Genomic DNA, 27,629 nt, shown 5'->3' with positions numbered 1-27,629 from the left:
CGGGGTGACCCCTGTCCCGCGCCCAGCTCTGCCTCAGTCACGGAGGAGGAGGTCTGGGGCTCCGGGGACAGGGCCCCCTGGGAGTTTGGGCTTCCTGGGTCTGGCTGTGGGGGAACACCCAGCCTCCATCCTCCTGCCCTGCCCCTGGTGGGTGGGAGGTACCCGTCTGGCGTGGAGAAGAAGGCTCATTCAGGGCCTGGCTGGGTGATTCAGAGAGAGAATGCAATTGCCGCTCCCAGTTTATGGGCAAGAAATCGGGGTCATGGTCCTGGTCACACAGTTAACAAGTGGGAAGCTGATTCGATTTGATGTGAACCGGGCAGGCTGGTTCTTTTTTTTTTGAATTTATTTATTTTATTTATTTTTATTTTTGGCTGTGTCTTTGTTGCTGCGCGTGGGCATTCTCTAGTTGCGGCGAGCGGGGGCTACTCTTCGTTGCGGTGCGCGGGCTTCTCATTGCGGTGGCTTCTCTTGTTGCAGAGCACGGGCTCTAGGCACATGGGCTTCAGTAGTTGTGGCACGCGGGCTGAGTAGTTGTGGCATACGGGCTTAGTTGCTCCGCGGCATGTGCGATCTTCCCGGACCAGGGCTCGAACCCGTGTCCCCTGCATTGGCAGGCGGATTCTTAACCACTGTGCCACCAGGGAAGCCCCGAGGCTGGTTCTTGAGTCCATGCTCTAACCACAGGGCCATCCAGCTTCTCTTGAGCCCTGAACCTCATGGCTTGCCTGTGACACACCCTCTGTTGTTTCCAGGCAAATAAGCTCTTGCAGCCTCCTCACCCTGGGGGCACTTTGGCCCAGACCCTTGCCTTGCATGGTGGGCAGCTGGCGCCCCCCCGCGCCCCCAAGGATGGGGGCCTGTGGTGAGTCTTCTCCAGCCGGCTCCTTCTTAGACACGGGTCCTGGTGTTATCATGTGGGTAAAGGAGGGTGGCAGGACGGTCATTCCAGGGGGGTGCCCAGCTGGTGTCCTGGGTGAGCCCATGGCAGGTGCCCGACTGCCTCTTCTGCAGGGCAGTGGGGCACAGGGCCAGGTGCCAGGTGGAAGGGAAGGGGCAGTGGTGGCCTGCGTCCCTGAAATGACCTGGTCTGTTTGGCGTCCTGAACCCGCCCTGCTGGGACGCCATGCCTGAGTCTAGGCACCCATCCGCCACCTTCCAGCTGTCCCCTGATAGCAGGCTCTTGCCCCGGGTGGAGAAGGACGATGCCTTATGGAGACTGACTCTCCAGACCCAGCACGGCTGCAGCAGATGCCATCAGGGACCCAGCAGCAGACCTGACCCTGGTCCCCCATGGTCCTGACCTCACCTGTTGCCATGAGGCCGGACACCTACGATGACCCATCTCCTGCCCCTGTTCTCAGGAGGGGAGAAGGGAGGCCCGTCTCCCAGCCAGGGGGCAGCGAGGCAGGACCTCTGGCAGGTTATCAAGTCGCCGCACATCTGACACAGCCTCGCTGAGCCTCATTTTCTCTCCTTTTCATGCTAACTTTACTATTAAAGAGCATTTTTAAAAAGAAGACAAGAAAGGGAGAGAGAAAAGGGTAGAAGGGAGAGGGGAATGCCTGGAAATCCTTTTCAGTTCCCACCGCCGCTCGGGGTCTGATGTGAAGAGCAGGAAATTGAGGCTATATGGCGGGGCAAGATTTCAGCCTGGGGGCGAGTCCGGGACGGGACGGAGAGGTGGTGGGCGATGGGTCTGGCTGGAAATCTGCCCGCAGCCCAGCCCCATGTCCAGCCCTCGCGGGCGCCCAACAATGATTGAATGAATAAAAGAAAAAAAATCAGTGGATGGAGGCAAGACTCTTCTCAGGGAGCCCTTCCACACCTCTTTCTCCGAGGGATTCTGAGGCTGAGAAAGGCTCAGGGTTCTGCGTTGCTAAGTGAGCATCCGTGGTGAGGAGCCCAGATCGCCGTCCCCTCCAGACCCTGTCGGATTTGAGTCCACTGATTTTTCTAAATCAGTGTGGTGGGGCTCAGGCCCCAGAAATGCCTTCAGAGCCCCAGGCAGGGACTCAGGTCACTTATTCTGGAGGGAAACCCTGGCTCTGCCTCTCTTTCCTTCTCTCTCTCTGTCTCCAAGTTTCTCTCTCATGCGCAGGTGCACACACACACACATGTACTTTCTCCATATCAGCATGTATATCACACTTACTCCATCTCTCTTCTGGCTCGGTGACACAAGTTGAGCTGAATCAGAGAGCTGTAGGGTGAAGATTGTGAAGGCACGGGTGCCATGGAAGCTACTTGGAGAGCCCCGCAAGCTGCCACCATCGGCCACCGTTTGGACCCTCTCCCTAATGTGCCGAGTGATGTTTATTGACTTCCCCCTTTGTGTGTCTCACCCCCTCTCTTCCACTCTCACCCTGGCTCCTCGGACTCAGCTCGGGAAGCTGGCTGCAGGTCAGGAGAGTAAAGGTGCTAATGATTTTTAAAAACTTAATGGTGTTTTCAGCCTCATCCCCTGGTGCGCACACCTCCACCCCAGGAGGCAGCTATAGATTCGGAGGCAGAAAATGGGATTATGATACACGGAGAGGATGCCAGCCCCTCTGGCAGGTGCTGTGGAAATGGCTGCTGTTGGTGGTGGCAGGAGGAATCCTCAATGTACCTGCAAATCCAGACATCCTCACAGGGGCCAAAGGCTGGGTGGGCTCTCAAAAGACAATCGGAGTCACACTGGGGACTCTCTCCAGGTTGGTGGCGAGATTCAAAGCATCTTGGGCAACCTTGATCTTCCTGAGCTTCTTTTATGTAAACGTGTTGTATAAACTGAAGCAGGTTGTGAGCTCCTGGCTGGACCCCAACCTCCTCCTCCCTTCGAACCATCATCATCACCATCATCATCATCATCATCATCATCACCATCATCTCTTACATTGGCTTTTGCCCTGGTAGTTTTTTTTAAAAAAATTTTATTTATTTATTTATTCATTTATGGCTGTGTTGGGTCTTCGTTTCTGTGCGAGGGCTTTCTCTAGTTGCGGCGAGCGGGGGCCACTCTTCATCACGGCGCGCGGGCCTCTCACTATCGTGGCCTCTCTTGGTGCGGAGCACAGGCTCCAGACACGCAGGCTCAGTAGTTGTGGCTCACGGGCCCAGCTGCTCCGCGGCATGTGGGATCCTCCCAGACCAGGGCTCGAACCTGTGTCCCCTGCATTGGCAGACAGATTCTCAACCACTGCGCCACCAGGGAAGCCCGCCCTGATAGTTTTAAATCCTTCATTTTATTTCTTTCCAGCAATGGCCTTGAAAAGTTGGCAGGCCAAGTGTCATTAGCCCCACTTTACAAGGTGGGAAACTGAGACCCAAGGGTTTCAGTGGCGGGGCTGGGACTGGGACCCAGGCCCCCTGTCCCCTCTCAAGGCTCTTTGTGCAGGGCGGCTGGATCACGTAGGTTGGCACCTCTGGCTGGGCCCTTGGCTGAGGCTGTGGGCAAGCTGTCTTGGGTGCTCATGGCCTGAGGCTCGGTGAGGAAGGAGGGTTTTAAGTAGTGAGGGACAATAGGCAGGTCCCATCCTCTCCTCCTTCTATGCTCAGATTCCTCAGTCAACGAGCTTCTAAGCAGCATCTCTACTCCCTGCGCACATGCAGGTGCACACACACACGTGCAACTCTTCGTGGTTTTATCCCTCTTGGTTAGGGGGTCCCTCCCCACCATGCCATTAAATGTGTTCTGGCAAAGTCTCTGATGATATTTTTTAAAAAATCTCCTGTATCTATGAGTTGACTGGGCTCAGCTGGGAGGTTCTTCCGGCTGGGGCTGTAGTCATGCATAAACTTGACTAGACCAGAGCCCCCAAGATGTCTCACGCACGTGACTGGCATTTGATGCTGACCCTGGGCTGGTTGCTTGGCTGGGGCTGTTGATGGCAAGGCTATGCATGTCCCAGGCTGGGCTTCTCACAGCCTGGCGACCTGGTTCTGCCAGGGAGTGCCCCAAGAGAGGTCATTTCAAGAAAGAGGAAGTGGAAGCTGTCAGTCTTCTTAAAGACTAGACCCAGAACTGACACAGCAGCTATGGGAGGTCCGATGACATCTTAAGTACCAAATCCAGTGGACCACTGAGGCCTCATCTAAATGCACGTCTCTGGCCACAGGACTTGGCTGCCCTACCTTCACCCTTGACCGCCGAGGCATTCCTCTCTCCTGGTCCTCCCCCTCCTCTCCATTTCCTTCCAGGATCCTCTGATGATTTCTCTTCCCCAGGGTCCTTCTTCCTTGTTTCACCCTTGACCCTTTTCTCTCTCCACCCTCAACCCTTTTCTCTCTCCACCCTCCACGTTGTCCTGGAGATCTCATCCAGCCCCGTGATGCTGATGCCTCATTTGGACCTCGAACCTCCAGCCCACACCTGAGAGCTGGCCCTGGGTCTCCAACCCTCTCCCACACATTCCTGCCCACAGGCAGAATTAAGAATTCCAAAGTGCATCTGCATCATCCCAGCCAGAGAGGAAGGCGTCATCTTTCCCCCCAGACTCGTCTCTCCCCACGTGGTCTCCAACTCAGGGAGCGGCACCACCCCACCAGCCTTCCGACCCCAACCAGGGCTCCCACAGCGTTCCTGGATGATGGAACAGGCGCTGCTTGATAATCAGAAAAGAAAAACAGCCAGAAGTCATTTTAAAAAATAAAAGGAAGGAACGTCCATGTCTCGAGGATTTTTGTTTCTTTAGAGGGAAAGCAGATAGATGGTTTTTTAAACCGGAGATCTGGGAGCAGCCCCAGCTTAATCGGAAAACCTCATTCAAACAGGCTGGAGAGGCCTCAGGAATGGCAAATAGCTCCTCCCCGCTCAGAGGAATTTCCTGGAAACCTTAATGGCTGCTCTTCCCAACCACAGGCTGGTCTTTCTGGCAGAATTAGCGCAATCGTGTGGTCAGGGTGGCCAGGCTGGAGCCAGCCTGGATGCTTCTGTAGCCTGGGCTCCCTCAGGACCAACAAGTGGGGGCCGGGGGCCGGGGGAGCGTGTGGCGCCCAGGAGCTGAGGGTCACGTAGGGAACTGCTGTTGCAGTCAGGACCTGCCGGCGGGCTGCCCTCTGGCCTGAGCTAGGAATAGGGCCCGGACGGCTCAGCAGTCCCTGCGTCCCCAGGAGCAGAGGGGCAGGGGGAAGTGCAGGGGGAGAGAAAGGGCTGGTGACTGCTGAGTGCTGGCTCTATGTGGAGCGGTGCCCTGTTCCACTTTTCCTAAGGGACGGTTGGTTACCATCTCCATTTTTCTTAAGAGGAAACTGGCTCAGGGAGGTTAAGAACGTGCCCATGATGTCCCAGAGGAAGTGCTGGGATCCCACCAGGTCTGTCTGGTGCCAGCCCAGCCCTAGGTGCTGCTTGTCTGGTGCTGAGGGTCCAGCCCTCTGATGGGGAGAGGCAGGGCGACCCGGGCCTCTGAGGGTGGGCCCAGCAGCACAGGGTCCAGGATGGGGCTCAACAATGTCAGCACAGGGATGTCCTGAACCAGCGTGGCTGGGCTGAGCTGGGTCTCCCCATAACATGGTGCCTCCCCTCCTCCCGACCTGTTCTCAGACAACGGGCCAGTACAGAACACGCCTCTGCTACTAAGGCCAGGGGCAGGCGGGTGAAGAAAGGCGGGGATGGGCTCCGGAGCCATCCATAGTGATGGGGACGGGCAGAGAGGCGGTTGCCTCCTCCTCAGGGGGGCTGGGAGGGTTTTGGAGGCCGGTTGGGTCTTTCTGGGTACTCTGCTGGCGCTTTAGGGGTGGAATTACCTATTCTGGGTATTTCATAGAAATGCAGCCTTTGGAGGGCACAACCTCATGAACCGTAGGTCAGGGGCTTCTTGGGATGTCAGAACAATCAGGTATGACTGAGTCACTTATGATTTTTCCCTATTGGTGTAGTTATTTTATTTAAGAATGTCTATTTACAAGGTAGAAGCAAAAATCACACCCAATTGGGAGCAAAATTTGCAGAAATACATGAGTAATTAAGACAAATTTTTTTGTGTGTGTGTCTCTAAAAGATAAAGTCCCTTTAAAATACCGTGACCACAATCCGTGGTCACACCAGGCAGGCCTTTAATGCTGCAATTCCACTGTTTAGTTACAGATGGCTGTGACTTCCTGTTTGACCCACGAGGGGTGGAAGGTTGTAGAAACAGCAATTTAGAGCAACACCTCCTTGCGTACTTAGCATGTGCCAGGACCTGGATGAAATCCTTTCCTTGTGTTAATTCCTTTGACCCTCCCAACACAACTACTACATAGGCACTGATATTGTACCCGTTTTAAGGATGGGGAAACTGAGGCACAGAGAAGTTAAGTTACATCTCTAGAGTAGCACAGTGTGGTATTCCTGGCTGGCACAGAGCAAGTGAGGGTGGGGCAGCAGGAGAGAAACGGGTCCAGGTTGGCCTCTCTATTCCAGGCATTCCAGGTGGATTTCCTGGGATGACCATGAAGCCCTGGGAGGCGTCCAGCAAGGAGTTCACTTGTCGCCGGGTTTAATAAAACTTATGCCAGATATTTTTATGTTCTTTTCTTAAAGAGTCCCTGCATATGTATAAGCTTCAAGTGCCCCAAATCCTGGATCTTCCCTTTCCAAACTCAGCTGTTTTAGAATAAGCAGCCTAACCCTCCTTGGGCAAGGGTCTGATAAGCAGGCCAGGGGGCCTCTTCATTTCCGCTTCACCGAGGGGGCTCCTGAGCCCACTGGCCTAAGGCACAGGCCTGATGTCGTCCTGGCTTCTGAGCTGGCAAGAGGTGGTGCTGAGACCTCCTCACGTGCAGGCAGGCAACGGGGTCTTGCTCTCGGTGTTCCTTATTTTATACCTCATGGTGGCCCCAGTCCCATGAGATGCCACCGGGGCTTATTTTCTCCATGCTTCTTCTAGATGTGGAAAATCACTCATTCATTTATTCAACAAAGGTGTGCCAGTGCCCACCAAGTTCCTGGCGTGCAGCCAAGCAGGAGGGACAGGGCAGTGAGCAAGGGACTTGCACCCACACCTTCAGGGGCTCTCCCTCTATGGGGGAATTCAGCAGCGTGGGAAGTACATGAAGAGAAAGGAGGTACAGGATCCTGGGTGTGGTGGCCCTGTGCAATGGCTCCTGACACTGTGGGGCGTTGCCGGCCTGGTCTGTGCACCTTGCATGTGTTGGCGGGGAGAGCAGCAGCTCGGTACAGAAGTGGCGTTTCTTTTTTTAAAAATGTATTTATTTTATTTTTAGCTGCGTTGGGTCTTCGTTGCTGTGCGCGGGCTTTCTTTAGTTGCGGCGAACAGGGGCTACTCTTCATTGCAGTGTGCGGGCTTCTCATTGAGGTGGCTTCTCTTGTTGCAGAGCACGGGCTCTAGGTGCACGGGCTTCAGTAGTTGTGGCTCGTGGGCTCAGTAGTTGTGGCTCGCGGGCTCTAGAGCGCAGGCTCAGTAGTTGTGGCACATGGGCTTAGTTGTTCCACGGCATGGGGGATCTTCCCGGACCAGGGCTCGAACCCGTGTCCCTGGCATTGGCAGGTGGACTCCTAACCACCGCGCCACCAAGGAAGCCCTAGAAGTGGCATTTCTTTAATTCCCGGTGATCATAAATGAGGCCCGGAGTCTATTTCTGCAGTTGCATATCCATCACCACTTTCCAAAGAAAAGCTCCATCTGCCCTTTTAAGTCTCAGCACCTGTGCTGGGAAAAAGATGAGGACCTTGGTCCCTTGGCCCCAGCACTGACCCCTTCCCACCTGGCTCTGGCCAGCATCCTTTGCCCCTTCTCCTCTCCCCTAGCTTAGCCCTGGCTTATTAAAGCAACTTGCCTTTTACGATCTGGTTCCCTCAAGAATATCTGCCCTAACCTGCTTCTTAAAGGGTCTGTGACTTTTCCCAGTCCCTCTAATCATTTAATCATCTGCCTGGTGTTTGAATAGGGAAGAGCTAGACCCATTTCCCAGGAGGCCCTTTACCCCTTGGCGATTGCCGGCAAACAGGACGCTAGTGGAGGAGACATTTCAGAGAGCCAGCTGGCAACACAGAAGCGCCAAGCGGTGTTTACATCAAGGGATGGAGGGGATGGCAGCCTGGGCGGGGACTGTGCCTCTTTTCTCACCGAGGTCTTCTAGACCCACCAGGTCACATGACCAGGTGGCAGCCATGTATCCCAGAGTGATGCCCTACAGGATGGGTGGGGGCGATGGTTACTGAGTCCAGGAGCCAAGAAGACTTCTGGGTCTCTGATGATGTGCTGTAAACTCCCACTACTGTTAGACTGGCTTGTCTTTAAGCAGCCAAGGCTTTTAATTAATTAAGCATTTATTCAACTGTTCTTGGTGCAGGAGGGCATACAGAGTGAGCAAGATACTGTCTTCCTGGAGCCCTTTAAGCTGATGGGGAGGCACCCTGGAGGTGGAGATGGGACAGCGGGGTTCTGCAGGTGGAGAGGAGTTGGCGGGGGGAGGAAACCAGTATTGATGGTGGAGCAGTGTGTTTAAAGCTCGAGGCCAAGCCAATATTTATAATAATTATAAATGGAGTATAACCTTAAAAAAAAGACTCAAGGCCAAAGGAGCTGCCCTGCATGGAGACTGGGAGAGGGCAGGGTAGGCAGAGCCAAGTGGCTGGCAGGGTGATGGACGTGAGCAGGGGCCCTGTGTTATTACATGAATGAGGGGTTTCAGAGGGGTGGGGTGGTCTCTGGAGGCTTGGGGGCTGGCTGCCGGGGTCAAGGGGCACAGAGACCTTGAAGGGGACCCCGGTTTCTGGTTTTAGCAGTGTGGAGGGGCCATTCCTGGAGGAAAGGGCTGCTTGAGGGGGAGGCAACCAGCTGATTCTGAGAAAACGTGCTTCTCCAGTTGAGCATCTTTTCAGGGGATGTCCTTTAAAACAGCCTGGAATGAAATGGGCACAGCCTTTGACATATCCGGCAACATATCTGGAGACAGGGTTCCCACAAGGTGGTGGGTGTGGGGAGGAGCGAGCCGGGGGGCTGGTCTCCTCTGCATTGTTTGATGCCCTTTGTTTCTGGCTCAGAGCTCCTGGGCTTCAGTTGCACGAGCAGAACCAGCACACATGGCACTTCCCTGGGCATCCTCTTTCCCCCTCCCCTCTGCCCCTCCACTATCGCCCTCTCTTTCATCCACTTGCAAAATGATGAAGGCTTGGGGCAGTCTGAGCCAGGACTGCCAAATCAGGTACAGACTCTCAGAGACCAGATGTTTTGAAGTCTGTTTAACAAATAAATCTCTTCGAAGAAGAAAGATGCATATTAAACAAAGACTCAGCTCTGAATTCCGAGCACTTGCCACAGTTATCAATCTCTCCAGGTACAAATGCTCGGCTTAGAGCAGGCATCCTCGGCATGGGATCTTTCCACCAGGTTTGTGGACACATAATTCATTAGATTTAATTAGCTAATCATACACTTACTGCCCAGACGCTAGATCAGGTCCTCTGTGAAGTTCTGCCTGGTTGTTGGATGGAGAGGGATTTATAACGGCGAGGGACCTGATTGCAGAAACAAGATGCCGTGTGAATGGATGACCTTGCCCCCACTAGCACGGTTCCCGGGACCCCAGCCGCGTCTGCAGCCGTCCACACTGCTAGACGCAGCCAGCATAGAGGAAAATATTTCGATGGGGGATAAGACTATGTGGGGGGCTTCCCTGGTGGCGCAGTGGTTGAGAGTCCGCCTGCCAATGCAGGGGACGCGGGTTCGAGCCCTGGTCTGGGAGGATCCCACATGCCGCGGAGCAACTAGGCCCGTGAGCCACAACTACTGAGCCTGCACGTCTGGAGCCTGTGCTCCGCAACAAGAGAGGCCGTGATAGTGAGAGGCCTGCGCACCGCGATGAAGAGTGGCCCCCGCTTGCCGCAACTAGAGAAAGCCCTCGCACAGAAACGAAGACCCAACACAGCCAAAAATAAATAAATAAATAATTCTTTAAAAAAAAAAAAAAAGACTATGTGGGTTCTTGGCCTGCTCTGCTCCCTGCCACCTCTGTGACTTGCGCTAGCTTCTCTCTGCCTGCTTCTTCTCATAAGTCACCTGGGACACTGCTGAATTGTGTACCCCCAAACCCATATGTTGAGGTCCTTACACCCTGCACCTCAGAATGTGATAGGGCCTTTAAAGAGACGATTAAGTTAAATGAAGCCTTTCAGGTTGGCCCTAGTCCCATCTGACTGGTTTCCTTACGAGAAGAGGAAATTTGGGCTCACAAAGAGACACCAGGCATTCGCACGCACAGACCAAAGACCGTGTGAGGGCACAGGGAGAAGTGGCCATCCCCAAGCCAAGGAGAGAGGCCTTGGGAGAGACCAAACTTGCCAGCAACTTGATCTTGAACTTCCAGCCTCCAGGACAGTGAGAAAATAAATATCTGTTGCTTAAGCCCCCAGTTTGTGATACTTTAATATGGCTGCCTGAGCTGACTGATACAGACCCCATCACCTTTCTGTCTACAGCCCAGGGTCATTGTAAGGACCCAATGAGAGACTGCCAGTGACAGTACCGTGACGATTAGTAGGCAATATGTAATTCTCTTCCTTTCTTTTTTATTCCATTAAGGAGAAAGTCTCATTTGGCAAAGATACGTCTTTACCGCCTTACTAACACTTGGAAATCTCCCTTTAAAAAAAATGGAGGTAAACCTCGCATAACCTAAAATTAACCGTAAACTGTTTTGAAGTGTGTACTTCTGTGGCATTTATTACATTCACAGTGTTGTGCAATGATCACCTCTGTCTGGTTCTGAGACATTTCATCACCCCCAAAAGGAAAGTCCGCCCCCGTTAAGCAATGACTCCCCATTTCCCTTCCCCCCACCTACCCCCCATCCCCACCTCCCATCCCCGGCAACCACTCATTTGCTTTCTGTCTCTATGGAGTTATATATTCTGGATATTTCATAGCAATGCAATATTACTATACGTGACCTTTTCTATGGGGCTTCTTTCACCTAGCATAATGTTTCAAGGTCCATCCCTGTTGTAGCCTGTGTCAGAGCTTCATTCCTTTTTCTGGCTGAGAATATTCCATTGTATGGGTCGACTGTGTTTTGTTTGTCCATCATCCACTGCTGGACAGAGGGCTGTTTCCACCCTTTGGCTCTTGTGAGTAGCGTTGCTGTGAACATTTGTGTACAAGTATTTATTTGGATATCTCTTTTCAAAATTATTTTGGGTATATGTCTAAGGGTGGAATTCTTGGGTCATATAGTAATTCTACATTTACATTTTCTAAGAATGGAAATATCCCTTTTTCATCAAACCAGAGCAGGCTTCGGGATCCAAACCTCCAGTAGGCAAGAACACTCAGCTAGACTATGGTGACATTGATTTTTAATGGTACTCATGCTGAAAGGATTAGAAAATCCAATACTGGGTTTTGATCTGTAGTAGCAACAGAAACTTTCTTTTACAGTAAGTGTTACTTTAAAAGAAGATTAAAAACCATTAAGTAAACAGAGGACCGTATTGGAAGGTAGACCCCACAAGGTATTTTTGTCTATTTTGTTCCCTCTCTGCCTTCAGTCCCTACACGGTGCTTGGCACATCTTAGGTCCGCAATAAAAATTTGTTGAATGAATGAGTAAACTGTACAGAATCCACTTATGTGCACTGTTGTACGTAACAGTCGGGTAGGGTATAGACCTGGCAAATGTCCTGAAGGTGGAGGGCAAATGCCTGTGACACTTGGTACAGAAGCCACCAGACAGACCCGAGGCTGAGGTCCACCCTCACCACTAGCTCATGCTGACTTTGGATAATTTCTTATCTTCTCTAAGCCTCAGTTTCCTCATCTGAAAAATGGGGCTGCTGGGAGAATAAAACCTGCTGATGCGCAGAACACAAGTTAGCGACTGCCATTACTAGGATCCGCTGCTGCGGGGAGGACCCCAGGGGTGGGATAAACGCAAGAGGAACTGGGAAGACTCCACGATGCAGCCTCAGCGGGGAGGCTGGGAACCCAGGAGCCTGCAGAGGGTCAGGGCCAGCCCGAGGCTGGCGTGGGTGTGGCTGTGTGCTCAGTACAGCACATGGGAAGTGACATAATAACAACAGCATCTTGTATTTGTTCAGTGCTGGATGGTTTACAAAAGCGCTTTCATGTCCCATTTTCTCACTCGATCTGCCTGTAGCCTGACAGGCTGGCAGAGCTGAAGCCATGATTCCCATTTTATGGAGGAGAAAACCCAAGATGGAGTGAGGTGATTGGGCGTGCCCGAGTTCACACAGCAGGTCAAAGCTAGGGCAGGATGAGTGAATTGGGAACCATCTTGGCCTCGTAGGCCCAAATCAAACACCCCATCGCTTCTCTCGTGGTTTTCAAACCTGCCTGCCCGGTGGCCTCGCCCAGGCCCGGCCTGGGAATCTGTGTTTAAGGTGCCACGCAGCACTTCACGCTGCCTCATTCTGCAGAGTGCGCGCTCCGGGTTCTGAAGCATCTGCAAGGTAGACGCATCATCCTGACCTTGAGCAGACAGAACTATCCTCCCCAAGTTGGGAACTAATTAGGGGAAGCGTGGAGGTGCGTGGTATCCCACCAGCGCCTGGAGGCTGCAGTCAGCTGCAGATGGCTGTACGACCCCTGCGTGAAGAAGGACCCTCTTCATTCGTCATCATCTGCAGCCACCTCCCTCCTTTCTGCTTGGGACACTGGTTCCGGACAAAGCTTGTTCCTCCGGTGTCACCGTGTCAGCGAGCTGGTCCCCAGCTTCCCATCCTACAGACGTTGAACTCTCTGAACTCCCTGTGGTTTGGGCCGAGTTAAAGGGGTAGAGATAACAGGGCACAGCTGGGGACCTAGGCCTGCAGCCGCGGGGAGGAAAAAAGCCCCGTCCCAAGCCCGGCGCCGCTGAAGTGGTCTTATGGAGGTGGCACCATGAGCTGGTGTCCCTCCCGTGTTGGCGCATCAGAGCTGTATCGACGTTCGTTGGCCTAAAGCCCCTTGGAGAGCAGCAATTTTCAGAGCGACGTGAAATTTATCACTTTCCATCGCTCGCAGTCTTTCCCCAACAATTTTCTCTCCAAAAATAGTTCCTGCCTAGTGTTGCTGTTTATTTAAATGGTTATTTATTTATTTTTCCTGCGGCTCATCTGAGTACTTCTTTTTTTTAAAATTTTTAATTTAATTTAATTTAATTTATTTATTTTACTTTTGGCCGCGTTGGGTCTTCGTTGCTGCGCGCAGGCTTTCTCTAGTTGCAGTGAGTGGGGGCTACTCTTCAATGTGGTGCGAGGGCTTCTCATTGCGGTGGCTTCTCTTGTTGCAGAGCACGGGCTCTAGGCGCGTGGGCTTCAGTAGTTGTGGCATGCAGGCTCAGTAGTTGTGGCTCGCGGGCTCTAGAGCGCAGGCTCAGTAGTTGTGACACATGGGCTTAGTTGCTCTGCGGCGTGTGGGATCTTCCCGGACCAGGGCTCAAACCCGTGTCCCCTGCATTGACAGGTGGATTCTTAACCACTGTGCCACCAGGGAAGTCCCTCTGAGTATTTCTTGATAACTTCACCAGATCTGCTTAAGAACACTCTTAAGGAGAGCCCCACCCACCTCTAGACACACACACACACACATGCACACACATACACACATGACCTGGGCCCCAGACCCCACTTCCACAGGCCCACTGGGGTTCAGGCCATTACCTAATACATCCCATTATCTGATGTAATTACATTACAGCCTGGTCCCCTTTTCTGTCCCCTCTGGCTGGCCTCATCTCGGCTCTGGAGGTGTCCCTGAGTTCAGTTTTGGGCGGCACACAGCTGCTGACAGCCCCCAAGAGCCAGCCGCTTTCTCAGGCTGCCCTGCTGAGAGCACCTCTTGGCTTTGCTGCTTCCACAGGGTGAGGAAGGGGAGGCTGGCTGTGAGCACAGAGGGTCCTCCTACGTGTCAACGCTAAGGCCCCACCTGCGTGCCTTGCGACCTCCCGAACTCAAGGGCTGGGGCTCTAGGAGGTGCCGGGGCCAGGGGAAGCCAGGACACTGGGGAGCGGGAAGGGGAGTGAGATGCCCTGGGACCTGCCTTCTGTTCCGTGGGTGGGGCCTCCAGGAGCTTGAATGGAACCCAGCAGCAGTGTTGGCAGAAGGGACCGACCCTCACCCACCCAAGGGGATGGCAGCCACGGGGACACACAGCCACACTTGGCTTCTGTGGTTTCCCACACAGGCCTAGTGCAAGCTGGGCCGCCAACTAGCTTGGAGACCTTGGGCAAATCCTCCCCGATCTGGGCCTCAGTTTACTCACCTGGGAAATGAAGCAGGGGGAACTCCACCGCTGCTCCCACCTCCCAGGAGCTCCAGAGAGCGTGGGTCTTGTTATTACCCTGCAGGTTGAAGCTGCTTTCTGTTTAGGGTCTATTGGTGCTGCCCTGGAAACTAAGCCAAGGTCACGTTTGCAACTGGAGTCCTGGTGGATACACTGTCCAGGGCCTCACAATGTGCTGGTCCCCGGGTCCGCACTGCTTTAAGATGTAGGCTTTCTTATTATTCAAGGATGGAGAGCCCAACAGGTTAGGAGCTGACTGCCACCAAAAAGAGAGTCTGTTACTCACAGTTCCCAGGAGGAAGGGACACTCTACGCCACGCAGGGCCACACAGGGAAGCACCGAGGTTGGTCAGGAGGCAGGGGAGTGGAAAAATGTGGGCAAGAGCGTGTATTGTGCTTTCCGTGGGAAGGAACAGGTGAGGCCTGGTGAGCAGGCTTAGGATTGGCTACTTTGAATAACTGCAGAGGGCCCTGGGCACAGGTGCTGTCCCGAGGTGTCAGGCACCTGGTACTAGGGTGATTAGGGCAGGTGGATGGTGGCCCTGAGTGTGAGAGCCCCATAGAGGAGGGGGGATGTGGGCTCTGGGCTTGTTGGTTTGTACATGAAAGACGGGCTCCCTGGAAATTATCTCCAGGAATTAGCCCGCCCTGGGAGGGGCAGGCGCTCCAGGGTCAGCAAGGCCCCGGATACCAGAGCATCAAGAATATAGAAAATAAGAAACTATAGTTAATACAGGAACATAACAAAACATGTGCTGCATGTAAATTTGTTATTATTATTTAATTAATAAACTTTTTAAAAGAGCAGTTTTAGGTTTACAGAAAAATTGAGCTGCAAGTAAAGAGACCTCTCATGGACCTCCTACTCCCAGCACACAGACAGACATACAGACAGACAGACACAGTTTCCTGTATTATTGGCATCTTACGTTAGTGTGGTACGCTTGTTATAACTGAACCAATATTGATACAGCATTATTAACTAGAGTCCAGTGTTTACATTAAGGTTCACTGGCTGTTGTACATTCTACAGGTTTTGACAAACAGATGGTATTTGTGTGACAAATGTACCCACCCTTACAGTATCATACAGAATAGTTTCACTGCCCTAAAAATTATCTGTGTTTTGTCTATTCATCCCTCCCTCCCTGCTAACCCCTGGTGACCACTGACCTTTTTACTGTCTCCATAGTGTTGCCTTTTCCAGAATATCATATATTTGGAATCAGTCTGTAGCCTTTTCAGACTGGCTTCTTTCACTTAGCAACATGCATTTAAGTTTCTTCCATGTATTTTCATGACTTGATCGGTCATTTCTTTTAATCTCTTAATAATATTCCATTGTCTGGATGGACCACAGATTAAATATGATGTTTATCCATTACTGTTGCTTTTTTTTTTTTTGGCTGTGTTGCCCGGCACGTGGAATCTTAGCTCCCTGACCAGGGATCAAACCTGTGCCCCCTGCAGTGGAAGCGCAGTCTTAACCACTGGACTGCCAGCGAAGTCCCTACTATTGCTTTTTAAAGAAAGACAATGGGCTTCGTTGTAAGGGCTGGGCTCACAGAAGTTCACAGACAGCCTGGGAGGGGGCCCAATGGGCCAATGGTCACGGCGCTCAGCCCAAGGACAGGTGATGGAGACAGAGTGGACTTGTGGGCTTGCGCAATCTGGGCGATTGTTTCCATTCTCCTCGTGCAGACAGCTGGCTGTCCCTGGCTCTTCTCAGAAAGGCCTTTCAGGTGGAGGTGACACCCTCCTCCATCGAGAGGCCTGCGGGCTGTAAAGTCCAAAGCTGATGGGGCAAGACGGTTCCCAAGTGGGCCAGTTGGCTTCAAGTCTGGACACCGTCTCCTTACCTGATAATTAGGAAACAGCTCTGAGAGGCTAAACATCCCTAAGGAAAGTGCTGTGGGCCGGGAGGGTCCCCCAGGCCTCCCCAGGGCCCTCCCCAGGGACCCAGCCTCCGTGGCATTCGGGGCCCGGCCTGCGGAGCTTCCTGGTCTGTACGGCGGGCTCTGTGGGCTCCTAGCCCTGTAGCTGGCTGCCTGCTTTGGCCCTCCTCGGAATCCCCTTTTTTTCCAGACTTAAATGAGGTCCACCCAGCACCTGGGACGTAGTTTGCTGCTCTTATGGGGGCTCCTGGCTGATATGACTCCCAGACATGGTGTCTGCCCTTCCCTTTTTCCTCAGCCAAGGAGGGCCTCCCGCCCAGACTTGTGCGCGCGCGCGCGCGCGCGCGCGTGTGTGTGTGTGTGTGTGTGTGTGTGTGTGTGTGTGTGTGTGTGTATGCAGAGGCCGGTGGTGCTTGTGGACAGCTTCTCCTCCCCTGAGCCATGGATCTGGGACCCAGAGATTATTCGGGAATCCACGCTGCCGGCAGAGGCCATAGGGAGGGGGTGCCCAGTCCCGGGAAGGCCCTGGTTTTCTCCCATGCCCAGCTGCTGCGGGCAGGAGGCGGCTCCACCCACCTGCGGCTTCTGATAGGCCCGGCTCCTGGAGTCTCAAAACTGCTCGGGGCAACGAGAAGGTCACAATGGAAAAGTGACAATGAGTCAGTGGAAAAGACTGCCGTTTCATCTTCTCACCCATGACACTCAGATACACCCTAGAGTCACCCCAAACACAGGCCCCAGCCCGGTTTGTGTTGGATCCCTCGGAGGTGACAGCAACTCTTGGAGGACCCAGAACGGCATCCGGCAGGAGGCTGCCCTGCCAAACAAGCGGGCGGGTGGCACTGTGTACACACTCTAATGCCAGGAGTCAGGTTAGTCGTGGAGGCTGTCCTTCCAAACCTGGCTCGCAGTCCTCCTCTTCCAGGAAGGCAGCCCTGATTCCATGCAAACCTGAGCGCTCCTTTAACCAACCCCTCAGCTGGTAAGATGGGGCTCCACCTGTTTCTCTAATGTTCTTTATCAGTTCCATCACCCCTGCCCAGGTGCTCAGTTGGCTGACCTTCTCCTGGAGGAAGGACAGTGAGGAGAGAATCGATGCTGCTGGCACCTGCCTCAGCCCCCGGTGTGCACAGGACAGGGTGCCGGGGCAGCACCCACGCCATCACTTCACTTGACAGGCAGGATGGGTACACCCGCCCTGGCCTCCCCCAAGGGGCTATTGCAGGGCTCAAATAAGAGTACAACCCTGAAACAGCTTCTGGCTAATGAGCCTTCTGTTTTCTCACTGGTCCAAGGAAGAGAAGTGAGGGAGTTGCTGCCCTAGGTGCCTCTGACCTGCCTATCTCCCCAACTCAGAGCTGCGGCCACGCATCCTGAGCTTCCCCTGCAGGGCTTGGAACCACAGAAGGTCCAGGGATGTGGAGAGGGGGAGGGATTCACGCAGTTATTTTTATCTGCTGACGGTCGTCTGAGGCTGCGCAGGCTCCCAGACTGCGGAGAGGCTGCCCGCTGAGCAGAGAGGAGCTTCCCCCACCCCGGGATGCCCAAGGCCTCTGGGGAGTGAAGGCAACGCCAGAGCTCCCTGGGGCCCTGCTCGGGCCGGGAGAGGCAGGCCTGCCCAACACCCTAGGTGCTTGGCCCAGGACCCCGGGCTCCAGGCTGAGGGTGGAGGTGGCTGGTGGCTTTCAGGGCTGCTCAGCGAGGCTGTCAGCTCTCCCAGCGCCCTGTCCCCCCATGCCCTCCCCCGTCCCCGGCTCGGTTTAATGTCTTCTCCAGCAGAGCAGCTTCTCTTCCTGCAGGTGGAGAAGAGAGATGAGCTTTTGACCACAGAATGAAGACAGCAGGAAATGTGTGAGCAGCCCTCAGGAGGCCTCAGGAGGGAGGAGGGGACCTTTACTATTTTCTGAGGGCTCATTTTACCCTCCGTGTCCCCAGAACATGAAGCAGTTCCGTTATAAACTAGTCTGGTGGAGAAGATCAAAGGCTGGAACTCAGAACCCTGAGAATCTTCTGCCACTGCTTTGCTGTATGTCTCTGGGCAAGTGGCTTACCCTCTCTGGGCTCAATAGTAAATGGAGAAAGAGGGACTAGAGGTCTGGCAAGCGTTTCCTTTCCTCTTCCCAGGGAGGGGCAGCCCATTCCAGGGGGATGTGGGCAGCCCCAGAAAGACTTACCTCTTTAGCTTCAGTGCATGCCCTGAGGAAGGCATGTCTGAATCTGGGAAACTGCAGGTGGAAGGCATGTCTGAATCTGGGAAACTGCAGGTGGAGGCCGTGCCGGGAACAGCCAGCCCAGCGTGGATGTGCAACAACAGTGCCTGAGGATTTGGAGGAAGAAGATGAGGGGTGGGCCAGGCCAGGGCGGAGGCCTTGAGTCCCCTTAGCCCTACTTCAAGGCAGGCTGAGTGCTGCTTACTGGACGGGGCTGGAAGCTGGCATTGGGCCCAGGTCATCTATTAGGTGCAGTTTGCTGTAAATAGAATGATATTGTTCACTAAATAGTAAGCTGTAAATAAAAACGGCAATAATATCTTCATCATTGATACCTTATCTGTGTTGGGCAGCGTGCTGATTGCTTTACATGTCCTCCTGTCCTGTCCACCCAGGGAGGTGATAGTGACATTATCATCATTCCATAGACCGAAGACAATGGGGCACAGAGAGGTTAAGTAACTTGCCCCAAGTCACACAGCTAAGAAGTGTCAGAGCAGAATTTGAACCCAGCCCTATCAGAGCCAAAGTCCTGGCTCTTAACCTCTAGAACACACTGTCATTTAACAATAATGGAAAAAGGCCTGGAGGGACATGCACTGGACAGCTCTCCTTCAGGACCCTTTTGTGGAGGCTCAGCTGCTAGGTCTACCTGGCTGCAGCTGGCTGGTCCCCAAAGAGGCCTCTTTGAGCGTCACAGCCAGAAAAAGGAGAAATCCGCCCTCATAGCACTGGCCGTTCCGTGTGCAGGGTCCGGCCTGGGCCTGGCTGTCAGGCTGGCAGAGCTCTCCTCCAAGGGAGTGGGGAGGGGGCCCTGGGAGACTTGGGTGGGTGGTAGGTGGGGAGCGGTGGCTCTCTGGGCATTTCATTGTTTTAGTGGGAGATCTGGCCAGAGGGGGCCAAGCTCGGGTGATTGTTTATCTTGGTATTTTTCTTCTCTGCAGAGAAAGAAATGATCCAAAGCACGTAGGTCACACACATGCGTGTGCACACAGAACTATGGGTCTCAGTAAGCGGACCTAAGGAAAAACAAGCCTGCTTATTGTATAAATGCCTTAAATACCACCGCCAATGCTGCCACCGCTCACCCCAATCCTTCCCTGACCGTCCAGAGCAAACTGCCCCTTCCACCTCCCCGCCTAGGACGCCTCTGCCAGGGTCTTTGAGTCTCAGTGGCTCACCGGCCAGATTTGAACACCCTCCCACCCTGGCAGGTCCCCTACCTGGACAGCCACGACAGGGGTCCCTGGGTCACCCGCACCTGTGGATGTGTCTGTGCTTGCCCATCCACAGACGGGAAGATGTGAGGGTCTTCGTGACCTGGGAGGGCCTCAGGGGCAGTCAGCTGTCTCCTCGGGGCCCAGAGCAGTGGAGGGGCTGGATGTCGCCTTCATTGACCTGCTCCAGGGAATTCTCAGGGGACTGCCTGGCCTCCATGCGTCCTGCGGCTCAGACCCTCAAGACCATCCACCGTCATCTTGAGACCCCCATACTGGCCCGGCCAGCGGAACGCATGGGGACCTGCCAGCGTGGACCCCACCAGCACCCAGCTAGGTGAGGAGTGGGGTGACGGGTGTCCACTTCCCGGCTGGCCTTAGGATTTGGTGTCTGTCCCCTCTGGTACCCAGGAGTCCTGCTTATCTTTGTGACGTTCTTTAAGCTTCCCCCACCTGCCAGGAGCTTCGAAGCCCTTCTCCCAGGTGGGCTTGGGAGGCAGCTGTGGCTGAGAGTCTCAGGGGGCTGGAGGTGGGCCCGGAGAAGGCAGGTGGTCTCTGGAGGGGAGGCTGAGCGGACGGCGGTGGGCGGCTCCAGGCCCACCCCGTGCTGCTCCTCAGACAGTCCGCTGCCCCTCCTTCTGGCACAGACTGCAACTGAGGGGACCCGGCATGCGTCACCCTGAGGTTCAGAAGGCCTTGGAGCTACCCTCGTCCAGCCTCCTCCCATTCCTTTACAGATGCAGAAACCAAGGCACAGAGACTGTCACATGCTGTACAAGCCACCAGAGGTTAGTGGGGTGGGGGAGGCAACCTGGGTCCGCTCACCCCTGCCCAGCGCTTTCACCATGGCCCCTACTTCACACGGACTTTTTAGGTTCAGCCTCAGCTTCTCACCTGGTGAGGTTTTCCGCACAGCCCTCCTGGTCCAGTACTAACGAAGGACATCCATGACATTTCTAGAACAACTGCATCTTTTTATTTTGCCAACAGCCGGACCTGGTCCGAGTCTGCCCGGTGGAGGCGAGAGGGGCTCCCAAGGTGCCCACGTCAAGTAGGACTCTCTCCCACCGGGGTTCCCCGGAGATCCAGAGGGGCCCGCCTCTCCCCAACACCCCTGCTGACGGTGGCAGGGTCCCTTCTTTGCCTTCCCTCCCCAAAGGAGTGACGGCCCCAGGTGTGCGGGGACCAGGTCCTGCCCAGGCATCGCTAAAGGGTGGAGAGCCCGCGCTGGGTCAGGCAAACCCGCCCGCGACCCGCTCTGAGGGGACCAGGGGAGAGACAGGGGGGCTGGCTCCCAGGTGCCCCAGTGAGCCCGGACATGAACCCATAAAACTGACCCCTTTGGGCTGGCAGGAAAAACTCGAGGCCCCAAACCCATTCGCTCGCAAAATGGACTGTTTCTAAGAGGTGACGATGAAACTCTGAGTTCCCACCATGGGTTCCCAGCAGATGATGGACAGCCAGGCCTTTGCTTACAAAAAGAATTTCTGACTTTACTCCAAGACCTGCTCCAGGGTTTCCTCTGCAGAAGGACCTGAAACTTCAGTCCTTAAAGGCATTTGATTTTCAAAATCAGACGCCAGTGTGGACATTTCAGAGACAAGTTTTTATGTAAGACAAGGTTTGCATTGGTCACCGGAGGTGGATGAGGGGCTAGGGCTCGGAGTGATGGGGTGGGCTCGAGAGAGGGGAGGGAGGGGAGGACCCAGACCCGAGAGTGGTCACCTTGTGGGTATGCACACGTGAGTGTGTGAGTGTGTGGGTGGCTTTCTGTTGTCACACCAAGGTGCGGGTCCCAGGTGGAGGCAGTGTCCAAGGCCATGAAGCTGTGTTCCTTCCAGAAGAACAAAGCACACAGGATCTTGGGATGCAGGAGCCAGAAAACAAATAAATAAAACAAGCAGCCCGGATTATAAATAGATGAAAGCAAGATGAGCTTACAGGCAGCTGCCCACTCCCTCCCCACGTGGGAGCAGCAGCCATGGGGCCAGTTCCACAGCCCCAGACGTTTGCCCTTGGCCTTGGGCTGGGGATGGGAGAGGCCCACCCTCGACCTTCCACCTTCATCCAGGGCCAGAGCCTGGAGTTCCTCTTCAGAGAAAACCCCTTCTTCCAACTGCTGTATTGTTTCAGCCACCGTTCAAGTCCCTCCTTCCTTCCCTGGCCAAGCAGGCCTGGCCTTCTCTGCACGTGCCTTCCACTGCTCAGGGCAGAAGGTGGGTCGCTCCTGGCACGGGGATGAGGTTCCATGGGTTCTTTCTGTCCCCCACCTGCCCCCCAATCCTTATCTCCAAGGCAGTGCTGACCTGTGAGAGTGGACACAGATGCTGGAATTCTGGGCAGCTGTTCATGGTGTTCCATTTCTCTGGAAATGTCATCTGGAGTCTACCTGAAGTACTGTGCCTGGCTTCTTCACCCTCTTGCTTAACCCTTTTCTCTCTTCAGTTCCAGGAAGTATCTTGAGAAAATGGTCCATCCATTTGTCTATCCACCCGTCCACCTACCCACCCATCCACATCCATCTATCCATCCATCCATCCATCCACGCATCCATCCATCTTTCCATCCGTCATCTACCATCCTTCCATCCACTGACCTACCCATCCATCCATCCATCTTTCTACCATCTATCCATCGACCCATTGATTGATTACTCTGTTAAGCACTAGTGGTAACCAGTGAACTCTTCACCTGGTTCTCAATCCCACTTTGCTTGCTCTTTGATGCGGGACACAGACTTGTACCCAGGTGAAGGCAATTCAGAAAGAGCAGAGCCGTGGTAGGAAAAGTACTGGTTGCTATGGAGCTCACAGCCAGGGCTCTGTGCTGAGAGATGTTTATTTCTCAGCTCCCACATGCAGGTAGGGATGGGTAGCATTAAAGGGGACCATACTACCTGACCACATTGCACCCAACTCCGATATGTGTGTGTGTGTGGCCAGTGATTCACAGGGTGAGTGTGCCTTAGAAGCAGGGGGAGTATGCACAAATCTGCAGGTTATAATAACAATAGTGATAATAATAATGGTAATGATCTTCATCACTCATCGAGTGCCTACTATGCGCTGGACACCGTGTCAACCCCTGTGCCCGGATCCTTCCACTGAATCCTTGCAACAATCCCATTTTACAGAAGAGGAATGGAGATTCAGAGGGATTAAAATTCCCTGGTCTGAGGTCAGAACCTGGGTTGGTCCAGGCACCATCGTCCTCATAAACCGTGTGACCCTGGTGAAGGTTCTTAACCTTCCTGAACTGTATTTTCTTCAGCAAAAAGTAAGGATCTGCCATGGAGTAGAGGTGCCCCATCTTTTCGAGTCTGTGAGCTGCATTTTAATGTCAGACTCTTTGAGGATCTTCACATTCTGGTGCTTTTATTTTTAGGATTCATTGGTTGAGAAAACTCACAAGGACAAAAAGCTACTTTGAATTCAGTAGTGGTTTAAAATCAATTTGTATTTGATTATTCGTAACCACGTGTATCTGCATCTGAAAAATAACCCTGAGATGGGTATTATTTATTCCGTCTACCAGTACATGTTACGTGGGTGGATCTTGGTCTCTGCATTAAGACTGCAGTCCCGGGCTTCCCTGGTGGCGCAGTGGTTGAGAATCTGCCTGCCGATGCAGGGCACACGGGTTCGAGCCCTGGTCTGGGAAGATCCCATGTGCCGCGGAGCAACTAGGCCCGTGAGCCACAACTACTGAGCCTGCGCGTCTGGAGCCTGTGCTCCGCAACAAGAGAGGCCCGCGCACCGCGATGAAGAGTGGCCCCCGCTTGCCGCAACTAGAGAAAGCCCTCGCACAGAAACGAAGACCCAACACAGCCAAAAATAAATAAATTAATTAAAAAAAAAAAAAGACTGCAGCCCCCAGGGATCAGGCCACACACTGGCCCTTGTGAATCTACGTTCCATGTTCAACAAAGCCAACAACTCCTGCTTCCCCATCCCTCTTGGACAGCAGTGACATAAGACAGAAGCAGACAGGACAGTAAGCAGAGAGACCCGATGGGAATTGTTGGCAAGACAGAAACGGGAGGGGTGAAAATGCCTGCAATGACGCCCCAGGATGGACTCCTTGGCGTGGCCTGTGCCTGGCCTGCCACGGCTCCCACGCTCACGGGGGCAGAAGGTCGGCGCAGCAGAGCGCTCAGCAGGGGCCGGATGCCTGGGGCTCGGATGGGGGCCCCACCATGAGTGCTTTCTGCTCACCAAGGATCATAATTGGTCCAGTTAGACCTGGAGGGGCCCATGCGGAGGTGGGACGGGGAGACGGCTGGGAGGAGCCCATCACTTCTTTTGAGGCGAGAAGGGGCAGAGGACAGAGCCGAGGAGGGACCCAGGGAGACTGACCGATTCTGCCCGGGGCCTGGCTGGCTTTGGGGGCCTCCCTGGGGTGGGCGCTTCTTCCTGGAGTCCAGCCAGGCTCTCAGAGCGAGGAGTTGTGCTGGTGCAGGGCCTCTACCAGGGGACCACTCCTCAAATGTCCGGATTCCTTGCAGATCTCAAAGCAGAAAATGCAAAAGCCTGGGAGTTGGGTCAGCCTTTTTCTTTTTCATTGTTCCTTTCTGAGATTAGATTTGGGTTGACTGCATACGTCAGCATCCCGGCCTCCCCGGGGAATGAGAAGCAGACCTCTATCCCCGCACGCACCCCCCAGCCTCCCCGACTCCCTCCTTCCCTCTGTGGCCTCCTCCTCCTCCGTCTCCCCTCCCTGCTGGCACCCAGGGCTCAGTCATGATGCAACTGCAGGCAAAGGAGGCTCGGCGGGGCCTCAGCTGTCACTCCCTTCTCTGGCCAGCAATGTGGCCACCTGCCCGGGGAGGTAGGCTGGGTGGACCGGGGGACTCAGTCTTCTGAAAGCTGCTCAGGAGCTGGAGTTGGACTTTGCATCTTGCCGTCCTTTTATTAAATGATTTCAGGATCATGTAACATGTTGATAAAGGAGGATTGAAAATACAGTTTTGATTTTCCTGGATGCCGTGTTAGCGCCCCGTGCCCTGAGGGAGCTGGCCACCCTCCCACGCTGTCTAGACTGTCCCACCTCCCACCCCTGCAGCGTTTCACAGCTGCTGGTTCCTTTCCTTCATCTCAGTTTGCAAGTCGCCCTGAGAGAGTTCGGTATGGTGAGGAGAGGGCGGTCTCTGACCCTAACAGTTGAGGCTCCCTGGAAGAGGTGATGCTTACCATGAAAAGTGAAGGGTGGGTAGGAGCAAGGCGGAGGGACCAGCAGGTGCCCAGCCCTGGAAGGGAGAGAATGTGGCCCTGAGGGACGCTGAGGGCCTGGAGGGAGGATGCGGGAGAGGTGAACAGGAGCCTGGTCACGCGGGGCTGTGAGGACCATGAAGGACCCAGGGTTGCCATTCAGCGGCCCGAAGAGGCTGTGATGGTTGACTGTATGTGTCAACTGGACTGGGTCATGGGGCACCCAGAGAGCTGGTGAAAAGTTATTTCTGGGGGTTTCTGTGAGGGTGTTTCTAGAAGAGATTAGCATGTGAACTGGTGGGCTGGGTAAAGCGGACTGCCTTCCCCAGCTTGGGTGGGCATCACCTAATCCGTTGAGGGCTTGAGTAGAGCAGAAAGGTGGAGGAAGGGAGAGTTCTCTCTGCCTGAGTGTTGAGCTGGGATACACGTCTCCTCCTGCCCTCAGGTTGGAACTTACGCCACTGGCTTTTCTAGGGCTCTGGTTTGCAGATGGCAGATGGTGGGACTTCCCGGTGTCCATAACTGTGGGAGCCAATTCCTTATAATAAATCAATCTCTCTCTCATCTCTGTCTCTATCTCTCTCTCCTGTTGTTCTGTCTCTCTGGAGACCCCTGACCCATACAGAGGCCACGTGGGACCCTGCTGTTCAGTGTTCCTGGCAGGTGGGCGTGAGTTCACCCGAACGTTTGCTGTGGTGCAGGACCCAGCCTCGCCGAGGCAGCCCTTCCATGAGAGTCGGCTCAGCTCACCTAGTTACTAGAAGCCTCCTGACATCAAGCTAAAGCCTGTTTCCCCAGTGCCACCTTCCCTCCCTTCCCTGCCCTCCCAGGGTCCCGGGGCCACAGAACTCATCTCATCTTCCCCCGGCCGCCCCTCATTTTCCCCCGAAGGCCCCCCACTGCCTCCGGTAAGACTTCCCTCTGCCTCGTGGACCACACTCCTCCTTCCACGTCTCATAGGATGTGACACGTAGCAGACACCTCCGAGGATAACAGCCCAGCCCGTAATGCCGGGGGCCCACCCTTTAACTGCTTACCCCACATGGATTCTGTGTGACTTCCCCTGGCCACAGGCGCCTGGGAGAGGGATGAACTGGACCCAGGTCGTGCCCATCAGCTTTCTGTCTTGGGCACTTGGGACGGATGTCACTGGATCAGGCCGGGCTCTAGGGCAGAGCTGCTGAGGGCAGCGCCCTCCTGCTGGGCCGGCCGGGTAGCAGGAAGCAGGAGCAGCGACCGGGCAGAAGGAGGCAGAGAGACCACACCACCTGCTGCCCGACACTAGCCAGCCCCGCTCTCACCCTCCCCGAGGGCTGGCACAGCTCTGCCCGCGGGGTCTGCGAGGCACCGGAAAACCAGCCCACTCCCTGCGTAAGCGAAGCTTCCCCTCCAGCAACCGGACTTTGTCCGCAGCACAGTTTCTCTGACCTCCCTTCTCTCCCTCCCCATCCTTACCTGCCTCCCTCTCTCCACCACCAAATGGGCAAACTGTAGTTTGTTAGAATCTCTTTTGCAAACAGGTGTCCAGGGCAGAAGCCAGCAGGAGGTGTGCTCCTGGGGGTGCAGCGGGATGGCTGATCTCGGGGATTCCATGGCACCTGGGGCTTCTAGTAATAAGATCAAGGCCCAGCACAGGTCCCCGGCGCCTGGGCCCAGACAGGAAGCCCTCCTGTTTACTGGTGCCATCACTAGGGCCTCCCGGCACGGGTGTCAACCCGTGGCCACCGGTTACAGCCCAGGTCGCGGGCTTTGTTTCCTCCCCAGTCACTTCCCCAGCGGTCTGGAGCCTGGGGAATGCCTCTCGTTTCTAAGACTATCCTCTCCTCAGTGTCAATGCTTCCCTTAATGCAGCCGCCGTCCCACTCGGCCAGGCTCTGATTAGGATGATTACTATTATTCTCGTTATCGCAATTAACAGTAATGATGAGACAAGTTCTGCTGAGAGCCTGCAAAGCCCCTAGCTCGGGGGAAGCCCACGGAGACCCTTCTCCAGGGATGTAGGGCAGCGTCCCACCACCCCCTGTGGCCCCGGGGGGCCCTGGTGCCACGTGCCTGCTCCACTGATCCCAGATCCCATGGAGCTGTGGACTATCGGGGTGGGAAGGAATGGCTCATGTCACTTGGGGCGACTGTGTCCCCTCACAGAAGGAGTGAAGGGATGTGTTTAGGAGCATCGCACAAATTAGCCATAGCGCCTGAGTCAGACCTTCGTGGCTCCGGCCTTGGGCTCCCTCCCGCTGCTTCCCTGCTCAGGGCCAGCCTCTCAGACCAGCCACACAGGCCAGCCAAAGGGGAGGGCAGACCCCCACCCGGCAAGTGCCAGAGCGCTCGTCCTCACCAGCCTCTGCCTGGGGTCTTGCTGAGGGTGGGGGGTGGCCGCTGCGGGATGAGGAAGCCAGGAGACGGGGAGGGCCATCCTGCGGCACTGTTATTTGTCATCACGGCCCCCTGAATCCAGCATGGAAGGTTCTGGAACGCATGTCCTTTTCTAGGTTCCCTATTCCTGGAGCAGCACCCGCCCACTCACTTTAATCTCTCCACCTTCAGCACATCCTTGAGAGAGCTGCATTTTTACAGACACATGCAGGTGTTTGGGTGACGGCCCACGCTGTCTCGCTAAACCTTTAAGTGGCATTTAGGGAGCAGCCCCTTCAAAAGGCAGTGGCTGCCCAGGCACTGCCTCCAAGACAGCCGTCAACATCTTGCCAAGGCCATTCAAGGCATAGGTCTCGTGCCTGCGCAGATGGAACACCTGCGCCCCTCCCCCGTCCCTTGGCAGCAATGTGCTGACTTTGGGGGCCCCACAGTGACGTACCCTCCTCTGTGGCCAGCGCTGGTGCCAGGCTGCCCTTCCCAGCTCCCCGCCCATGGCCAGGGCTCGCCCTCCCTGCCT

The 27,629-nt window shown here is 54.7% G+C and overlaps 1 long non-coding RNA gene across 4 annotated transcripts; it reads left to right on the top strand.

Moving 5' to 3' along the window:
- Nucleotides 1–17,094: 17,094 nt before the first annotated feature.
- Nucleotides 17,095–23,371, top strand: LOC309618054. Of its 4 annotated transcripts, none has more exons than XR_014238288.1 (5): nucleotides 17,095–17,953; nucleotides 18,038–18,128; nucleotides 19,606–19,866; nucleotides 20,267–20,317; nucleotides 22,914–23,371. It is a non-coding gene; the product is annotated as an uncharacterized lncRNA (long non-coding RNA). The 4 variants fall into 4 exon arrangements; XR_014238289.1 differs by having other exon boundaries at nucleotides 22,582–23,371; XR_014238290.1 differs by having other exon boundaries at nucleotides 20,520–23,371.
- Nucleotides 23,372–27,629: the final 4,258 nt, after the last annotated feature.

Source organism: Balaenoptera borealis (assembly GCF_965194805.1).
Source record: "Balaenoptera borealis genome assembly, chromosome: 20".
Classification (NCBI taxonomy): Eukaryota; Metazoa; Chordata; class Mammalia; order Artiodactyla; family Balaenopteridae; genus Balaenoptera; species Balaenoptera borealis.
This window is presented reverse-complemented; position numbering and strand designations above follow the sequence as displayed.